Source organism: Conger conger, chromosome 9 (genome assembly GCF_963514075.1).
Source record: "Conger conger chromosome 9, fConCon1.1, whole genome shotgun sequence".
Taxonomy (NCBI): domain Eukaryota; kingdom Metazoa; phylum Chordata; class Actinopteri; order Anguilliformes; family Congridae; genus Conger; species Conger conger.
In genome coordinates this window covers 51,573,594-51,583,892 of record NC_083768.1, presented here as the reverse complement: position 1 = coordinate 51,583,892, position 10,299 = coordinate 51,573,594, and positions in this window count along the sequence as shown.

Below are 10,299 nucleotides of genomic sequence, written 5' to 3'. Positions count from 1 at the left end.
TCACAGTTGAAAACACAGACAGTCCAAACAGAAACGAAATCCAAAATCAAAATCCGAGAAACCAAAGTACAGCATGTCAAAACAGAACTGAACACAGAACAGAGGGAAATTCAAAACGCAGCAGCCTTAAACAAAACAGGTTGCACAGGAGGTCAGACAGAAAATAACACTGGAATGTATGGCAAAGGCTCATGACAATCTGGCAATGAAAGACACAAACATTGGGGTTTAAGTACACAACTAACAGGCACAAACGAGTAACAGGTGGAGGGATTGGCAAGAGACAGGAAGAAAGTACATATAAGGAGTGGGGGGCGGAGACACAAAATGGAGCATAGGCGAAAACGAATTAATGAGAGTGAATGAAACAGAGGGTAAACATAAACGAAAACGCTAAACACGACAAAACAGCTTACACAAAACACAGAACCTGACAATATTCAATCTGTTCGCAATTTTCAGGAGAAAATGTTCTCTGTATCTGTAATAGCTTGTGTTGGCAGAATTGTGTGCAAAGTGCAGGAAGTGGTGTTCACCTGCACCCCTCTATTATGTTGTTGCACCAGGGTCATGGGTGGTGCAGTTTAGATGTTTATTTAAATAATTAAATAAAATGAAATGCTAAATAAAAGAAATAATGAAATAATAATAATGAAACAAGAAATATCTTCCCCATTTTTGTTCGCATCACTACCACGCATGTGAGCAGAAGCTTTTAATCTTCACTTTCATTCAATATTCAGAGCTGTGATGTTTATTAATATGAGCTGCAATTTACATAGAATCCTGTGAGTATGGTCATCACAAAAGCAATATGACACATGGTTCCTTCTTTGAAAACACAACATTATGTATCCATGATCAGTCACCAGAAAATGTGCTATTTTGGGCTGGTGCAGACTATGAATAATTAGAGCTGTTGATGAAATGTTTTTTTGCAATGTTTTAGCAAGTACTTCCACTGAGGGCGGTGTAACGGGGGATGTGGCTTGTTCAATTGCATACTCAGACAAGTTGTAGGTAAATCAATAAAGTGTCACAACCTTACACAGTCTTAATCCACAACCACTTGGAGGAATCAATTTCATTTCAAATGAAACTGCAACACAATCAATGTTTTCGATGTGTAGTATGGCAACTTGAGCACACAAACTGTTCGCTTTGCAAAACCTTTGCTCCTTTAGCAGTTCCATTGAATATGTGCTGGTTGTAATGATCCAATATGTCATAGAGGTCATCTGAACATCACAATCTATGCATACATCTATGATTTAAACATTGTCATATTTCAGCATGAAAAAGATTCAGTGCAGGAATAGAGCTCCATTTCCACTCCACTGTGCAGGTGTCTGGCATTCACAGTACATTGGGTGTACTATTAACATCTATAACTAACTAACATAACTAACAACTTTATCCTGGTTACCTGACCTCACTACTGCCTTCCAGGATATTAATCTGAACTGCAAGTTTGTAACCACCAATTTGCTTCCCATGAAGCGTTAATGTTCTCAGCAACACATACAATACATTTGTCCAGTTTCCTGGATGTCCATTGCACATTATCAGTGTGGCATGTCTCCCCTCCCCCTCCCTCCCCCACTTCCCTGTATGTGTCTGTACTCTGATTAATAAGTTGAAATAAATGCAACAGCTGTGCATCATAATGACTCAATTAGAAATGGGTGTTTTATACTACGCTGTAAATGAGATTTAAAATGCAATTTAAAATTGAAGATGCATAGCAGCAAAATTGTTGATTTGTGTTTCATTCCTTGGTTGAATATACACTCACCAAGCACTTTCTTAGGTATTTATTAGACATATTTTTTGGACTTCTACTGCTGTAGCCAATCCACTTAGAGTCATGATGCCTTGTGTGTTCAGAGATGCTCTTCCGCCTACCACTGTTGTAATGTGTGATTATTTGTGTTACTGTCACCTTCCTGTCAGCTTTGAGCAGTCTGGCCATTCTCCCCTGACGTCTCTCATTAACAAGGTGTTTCTATCTGCAGCTCACTGGATTTTTTTGTTTGTTTTTTGTACCATTGCACCAGACGGACGTCTGCAGTCAGGAGTTTGAATGATGTAGTTAGTGTCACTTAGCTTCTCCTCCACGCTTATTCATAGTGCTCCAAGAGGTGGTAAGTGCTTCTCTGGCAAGAGAGCAAGCCCGATGTAAATGCTCTAACTTACTAACATAATCCAACACATTGGTGGACTGATGAGTAATTAGACATTATTTGTTTTTTAAAAACCTGAAGAGGACTTCGGACTGTGTGACCGAATACCTGTTCAGCTGGTGACTCCTGCACAGATTCTCTTGGCGCAAACAAAGCAAATGGCAATCCCTCATCCCAGCTGTTTACTGTTTCCAGACAATATTTCCGTAGTACTGACTTAAAGGTCTGATGCCTCCGTTCCAACACACCTAGAGATTCGGGATGGTATGCAAAAGAGACCTTGTGCTTAATTGCCAGGGCACTTAAAACCTGTTTAAAAATCTTTGAAAGAAAATTAGATCCCTGATCGATTTGCAGAGTCTTAGGGAAACCCAAGGTAGAGAAGAACTTAGGCCCTCACTACTGCTTTAGCAGTAATTACACGGTGGGGAATCGCCTCTGGAAATCTGGCTGCTGCACATATGAGGGTAAGTAGGAATTATTTCCTGTTCTGCTTCTGGGCCAACACAATCCGCTCTCACATGGGTGAAAGGTTTGCCCATAACAGGTATAGGACAAAGAGGAGCGGAAGGAATTACTTGCTTGGGTTTATCTGTAATCTGACAACTATGACAGGTTCTGCAGTACTGAGTAGCCGTGGTCTTTAATTTGGGCCAAAGAAAATGTTGCAACACCCTGTTGTAGGTTTTGGTTATCCCCAGGTGACCAGACCAAAAGCTCTCATTCATTGTACGTCGCTCTGGATAAGAGCGTCTGCTAAATGCCATGTAATGTAATGTAATGTAATCATGTGCCAATGATACCACTTGCTGGCGATAAGATGTGGGTAGAACTACTTGAGTCACGACACCCTAATCCATGCCAGCTACAACAGGTAGTGACCATTTCCTCATCAACAGACCCTTTTCCACAAAATAAGCTACTGGCCTGTCTTTCACATCTTCAGGGATAACAGCAGAAGTAAAACAATAGGTGAGAGAAGGATTGTATTCTGAGCAACAATAAGCTGTTCACATGTGACTGGCAGCTTAATCGAAGGACAGTGGTTTCTCCTTCACCATTTTAGTTGGGTCCTCAGGGACTGGAATATCACTAGTGAATGGAGTGGCTAGGATGGAGTCTGACAAATTCACCTGCTCACCACATTTAGGTGCTTGTGCTCGGGTAAACACACATGCAGGGAAAATATCAGGAGGAGATTTTGAGACCTCTGGCATCGCATGCATCTTGGGGTGTTTCAAAACCTCTAGTACAGGTTGCACTTTACCACCTGCAATATCATTCCCCATAATGAAGTTTATCCCTGGGACTGGCAGAGCAGAACACATGGCTACGTTAAAATAGCCAGAAATTAAATTGGTGTTAATTTGCACCTGGTGCAACGGAACATTAATAAAGCCCATCTTGATTCCCTGAACTATGTCTGCACCACAGGAGGACACATCTGACAAGGGCAAGATCTGCCTTTTGGACGTTGGGTTCCCCAACCAGAGACACAAATATGAATGGTCCGTAGACAACGTTACCTTTGTCATGGCTACTGGGGGACTGTTTCGATACAGTTCTAATGAAACCGATGCTGGGATTTTTTTACCTTTCAATAAAAAACAATCTGCTATAATATGGCCCCTTTTGTGCCAGTAGAAGTACTCTCACTCTTCCTTCGAGTGTAATGGGCGAGATTTAGGGAGTTTAACTGGTGAATGAACAGGGGGGGCAGCATCAGAAGTTTTCCCACAGGACATTGCAAATACACCTTTGTGTGAGGGTGAACTCATCAGCAAAGATTGCCACCTCATTTAAGGAAGAAAGCTTTTGCTAATTTAGATATACTACACTCTGGTGTGCACTTTTTAAACTCCTCCAATAAAATTAACTCCCGGAGTGATCTAAAATCGGTTACTTTGCTAGCAGCACACCCTTATCAGAAAGAGTTGCCTTCTCTCTAGCAAACCCAACAAAGGACTGGGTCAGAGCTTTTGGGTAGTCTCTAAATTGTTGTCTATAAGGCTCCAGCACCAACTCATAAGCATGGAGCAGCCTTCACCAGTTCATAATCTAAACTGTCGGCAAGAGAAAGTAGCTACTGCATCCTGCGCTTTACCTGTAGTAAGGTGGTCTTTTGGCCAGTTAAGTGCAGTAACAAGGCGCTCAAATGTGTTAAAATAGGCCCGGAAAGTGGTGCGGACATAACTGAGGTGGGTGCAGTAACAGTCTGGGCAGCGGCTTTCTCCAACTCCAGTTTACGCAGCTTTAATTTAGTCTCTGCCTCAATCTCCAGTGTGCGTATGGCTATCCTATCCTCTAACTCAATTTTTTGAGCCCTTTTTAGTGTCTCTCGGGCTTCATGTTGCTCAATGGCTTCTCGTTCTAGTTGAAGGCTGGCCAAACAAATTTTCAACCTTGCCCCAATCACCGACTCAGAGGAGGCTGGTGAGAGCTCCTCAAACCTGGGCACAGTGAGCGGCGGTGGCCTCTCCTCTTCCTCCTCTGATCCAGGAGAAGCTGCAGCACCCTGCTCCAGCTCTGTTTCATCAGCAGGCAGGTCAAAGATATCCAGCTCAACCAACTTATCCCACACCACAGATCGAATTTCCCTTTTAAGGGACTGCTTTGGTAATGAGATGCCATAATGCTGTGCAATAAATAATAACGTGGCCTTACGACACTTATCAAACACAACAACAGCTTTTAATCAATTTATCCAAATCAAAATCAGTCTGAGCCATTGTATAACTAATTTCAATACACCCTGGACACCAAAGCACAACTTCTCAGTACTATAGGCTACTACTACTATACACACTTACACAAAATCCAGAAGCAGAAAATTATAATATTTCAACACTATATAGCCTACTACAAAGCACACTCACTCAAACTATTTACATCAAAAACATCTGGGACAAACCCCCAGATGTCTAGGGGTAGGAGGGATTGCGTAACATATATATTTTACCAGGTGGAAGGTTGTTGAGCATATTTAGTGTAAATCATGCAGTCCTAGCCAGAATGAAAGTGCAAAAACAAGGTGTATATTATACAAAAAAGTGCTATTTACAATTGTTACAGGCATTTACACAAAAACAAAGAACACATTTAGATCACAAGGCCAAGGGACACGGATGTTGAGAATTTAAATGAAATAAACAAAATCAAACCAAGCTAGAACCAAAGATAGGCTGGCTGACTTACTTAGCAAACAAACAAAAGCCTATTTGACTACTCTAACAAAACACAAATTACAGAGTTGGCAACCACCCCTTTCCTAATGTGTCTATACACTAATTCCACCTACATGTAGCTGCAGTGTATAGAGGCCTTTGTCTTACCTGCCTTACCTGTTTTTTAACACATATACACAAAGGAGTGCTGAATGAGATGAGTGAGAGAGTGAGCGGCAGTAACACACAGCTTTTATCTAGCAGAGGCTGGATGTGATCAGTCGAGGCGGGACCAGGATAATGATGATTGACAGGAGGGACAGCAAATGGAATGATGAAAGGAGGGAAAAACAGAGGTAACACAACAAAGCAATGTGGAATGTAACAGTAGACAGCATCCAGTTGCTGCCAAGTAGGAAGTAATACTAATAAGCATCTTTGCATTACTTTTGGTGTTTGTCTTCTGGCCCCAGTGGAATTTGATTAAGCCAGAAGGACATGATCAGAGGGTGCAGACATCTGTCTGCAACCAAAGAGCAAATGATGCAACCAAAGAGCAGAGCTGTCGCATGAAAATGAACACAAGAAAATGTTCAATCTGATACTGTACAATGTATGTATGTATGTATCTCCTTTAAAATGTTTTTTTAAATGACATGTAATTAATAATTAAAGAGTTTTGAATTGCATGTTTTTAATATTGCTGTACACAAATCATTTTGCGAAGCTGATGCATGATTTCATCTTGCAAGTGCATGTCCTCAAATGCCATGCTGCTTGACAGATTAGTATTACAGCAAAGTAATATGAAGTTCCTGTCCACAAGTTTAGATTTACATCACAGGCAATGTGAAAAACCGAGGAACTTGAGAGGTAATTCTGGCTATCATTTGCATATGGTGTTAAGGGGGCAACTTATACAGTATGTGTGCTGTCTTTTCTAAATAGATTAATCCCAATGCCCTCTTACAGTATAATGTTTGAATAATGTTTGTGAATTAAAATGGCAAAATTCTATTCAATAAGTATTTTAAGTGTGTGTATGTGTAAATGTCTATACTAACGAACATGTATCAAATTGAGGATTTTCTCAACAGAAATATTAAATTGCCAGGGTGAGTAATACTTTTTGAGTTTTTCCCTATGCGTTCTGGTGCGTGTTTTATGTAGTGTTACAATGTGGTGTTACTTAATAGGTTGCTGGGCCACCTTGTATGACCCATACAGTCTGTATGAGTACACCGGAATCTGGAATCCTTCAGGAGGAATACAACACCACTCTTCCATGAGAAAGTCAATCAATTCATGCTTAGCTGATCTAAGTGGAAAACACTGTCTCAGACACAGCTCTAGAATATCCCATTAAAAAATATCCCAACTTTAAAGCGGTTTGTGGTGACCCGCTGGTTGAGAGAGAGAGAGAGAGAGAGAGAGAGAGAGAGAGAGCAAAATTGGTGAACAAAAATTTCTCTTTTCTGTTAGTGCCTTCAGGGCACATCTCAATTGTTCAGAGCAGAAAAGTAATTCCTTTTTTAAAAAAAGAAAAAAAGAGAAAAAAAATAAGCGGCCAAAAAATTAGGAACCCCGAAAAGGAAGAAAAAACAAAAAGAACCGGAATTCACACAGCTGCGTTCACCCGTGTTGGTCCGTTGCGGGGCCGTCCAATCCGAGTGGTTCCCCGGCCTCGGAAGTCCTCCTTCCCAGCCTAGTCGCCCGTCTTGGGTAATCCCATCTAGGGTTAGAGAGGGAGAGGTTAGCTGGCTTATAGCCGGAATGATATGATCACGTGAATCCGGGATGTTTATGTTTCTGCCGTTGGGTTTCTTCCGCAAGAATGGGGCTCTCCCGTTGTCCTCCCTGAAATTGTTCCACGTCTTTCTCAAGTGGAGTTCAGTCGTCGCTCGGTAGAGGCTTTAGTGCACACTGGCTCCGGATATCTCCTCTTCCGTCATGAGCTGTCTGCGCTCTCTGTGCTCAAGTTCTGCCTTTTGTTGGGCATCGGGTTTAATCAGAGATTGTTAGTGGAGTGCACACACACACAGAATACATGCACGGCTTTTGGTAATAATCTGAATCATTAACAATATGACATGACTGTAATTCTTGTCCAGGTGTGCACATTATTTGTGTGCATCTGTAGGTGACTGGATAAAGAGATATCTCCAAATAAGTATAACAATGCTCTGGTAAAAAATTACAATAGGGTCTGTTTAGAAGTATTCATGTAATGTATACCATTCATTAATTCATTCATTATCCTAACCTGCTTATCCTGAACAGGGTCGCAGGGGGCTGGAGCCTATCCCAGCATACATTGCCTGTCCATCGCAGGGCACACACACCATTCATTCACACACTCACAACTATGGGCAATTTAGACTCTCCAATCAGCCTAACCTGCATGTCTTTGGACTGTGGGAGGAACAGGAGTACCCGGAGGAAACCCACGCAAACACGGCGAGAACACGCAAACTCCACACAGAGAGGCCCCGGCCGACAGGCATTCGAACCCAGGACCTCCTTGCTGTGAGGCCGCAGTGCTACCCACTGCACCATCCGTCCCGGCGTAATGTATACCAATTCAAAAAAATTTTAAATACTCAAATATTGTAAAAAAGCTTATCCTGGAGAAACACGTAAACGTCCTTGTCCAAGCAATGGTCCTGTCCCGCCTGGACTATTGCAATTCTCTGCTGGCTGGCCTTCCAGCATCTGCCATCAGACCCCTACAACTGATCCAGAATGCTGCAGCCCATCTGGTATTCAATGTTCCCAGACATTCATTGCTCAGCAACCTCCACTGGCTGCCTGTTATGGCTCGCATCAAATTTAAAACTTTGGTGTTCGCGTACCAGGCAGTTAAGGGATCAGCCCCTGTATATATTCAATCACTTATCAAGACCTATACACCAGCAAGACCCCTCCGTTCTGCCACTTTGTGCCGTCTGGCGCCTCCCCCTCGCCACACCTACACTTCTCGCTCACGACTGCTGTCTGTCCTGGTCCCACGGTGGTGGAATGACCTTCCGGTGGATGTCAGAACGGCAGAGTCTCTGACCTCTTTCAAGCACAGATTGAAGACTCATCTCTTCAGGCTATACCTTTCCCTCCCTAACTCACCACCATGATTAGCCTTATATATGACATAGACTGTTATGGCACTGATATAGTTGTATAGATATTGTTGTTTTTTGTATTAGCTATTGTATTGTTGTACTCAGTGTATTCTAGCTGCCAACTGTAGTATGCTAGTTTGGAAGTTGATGTATTCTTAAAGGGTTCCGATTATATCTGTATGGTTACACTAGGACTCGGAACTGTACTGTCCTCTCAGGCCCACTTTTGAACTTGTTCTTGTGTTTGATTTGCACTTTGTTGTACGTCGCTCTGGATAACAGCATCTGCTAAATGCCACGTAATGTAATGTAATGTAATGTTATAATCACAGTCTACAATCGCCTAAACAGTGTATTCTTTTTCATGTAACCTATATTGAGGCTCAAAAAAATAAAGGGAACACTTAAGGGACACATCAGATCTTGATGAATGATTTATTCAAGTTGAAAATCTTTATTGATGTACATTGTATAAGTTGTTGAGAACAAAATGACGTAACAACGGTCAAAGGAAACCAAAATCACCAACCCATTATTCAAAATCACACCGAAATTCTAAGTAAAAAATGTAAATCATAGGCTCATCTGTGACTCAGTAGTGTGTATCGCCCCTGCATGCCTGTATGCACTCCCGACAACATCTGGGCATGCTCCTGATGATCCGGGGGATCTTCTCCCAGACCTGGATCAGGGCATCAGTGAGCTCCTGGACAGTCTGTGGCGGTACTTGGCGGCGTCAGATGCACCGATACATAACGTCCCATAGGTGCTCAATTGGATTTAGGTCAGGGGAATGTGAGGGCCAGTCACCATCCGCCAACTCATCAGGAGCATGCCCAGATGCTTTTGGGAGTGCGTACAGGCATGCAGGGGCCATACACACTACTGAGTCACATTATAAGTTGCTGTGATAAAATTCACATAAGTTGGATCAGCCTGTGATTTCAATTTTTACTTTGATTTTTGGTGAGAATTTGAATCCAGCCCTCAATGGATTGATTTTGTTCTCAACAAATTATATAATGTACATCAGTAAAGATAATGGCGGCACAGATGGTGCAGTGGGTAGCACTGCCGCCTCACAGCAAGGAGGTCCTGGGTTAGAATCCCAGTCGGCCGGGGCCTCTCTGTGTGGAGTTTGCATGTTCTCGCCGTGTTTGCGTGGGTTTCCTCCCACAGTCCAAAGACATGCAGGTTCGACTGATTGGAGAGTCTAAATTGCCCATAGGTATGAGTGTATGAGTGAATTGTGTGTGTGCCCTGCGATGGTCTGGCGACCTGTCCAGGGTGTATTCCTGCCTTTCGCCCAATGTATGCTGGGATAGTATCCAGCCCCCCTGCGACCCTGTTCAGGATAAGCGGGTTAGGATAATGAATGAAAGAAAGATTTTCAACTTGAATAAATCGTTCATCAAGATCTGATGCGTCCCTTAATGTTTTTGAGCTGTGTGTTTTCAATAATATTCATTTCCGGGGACCGTGGTGACCATTCCAAAACCTTTCCTGAATGTACTTCATGGTTAATTTTGAGGTATGTTTGGATCATTGTCTTGCTGGAATGCCCAACCTCTCTTCAACCTCAATGTCTGGATTGACCTTCAAACATTAGCCTCTAGAATATCTTGCTATTTGGTTGAATCAAATTCTACCTACCACTCACACAATATTTCCTGTGCCCCCAGCTGCCCTAAAGCATAATGGATCCACCTCCATGCTTAACATTTGGCAAGATGTTCTTCTCTTCATCTTTTTCTCTCAAAACTTGTGGGCAAAAAGCTCTCAGGCCTGAACTATTTCTTGGTCTTCCAGACTTTGCCTTGACCTCAACTGTCCCAT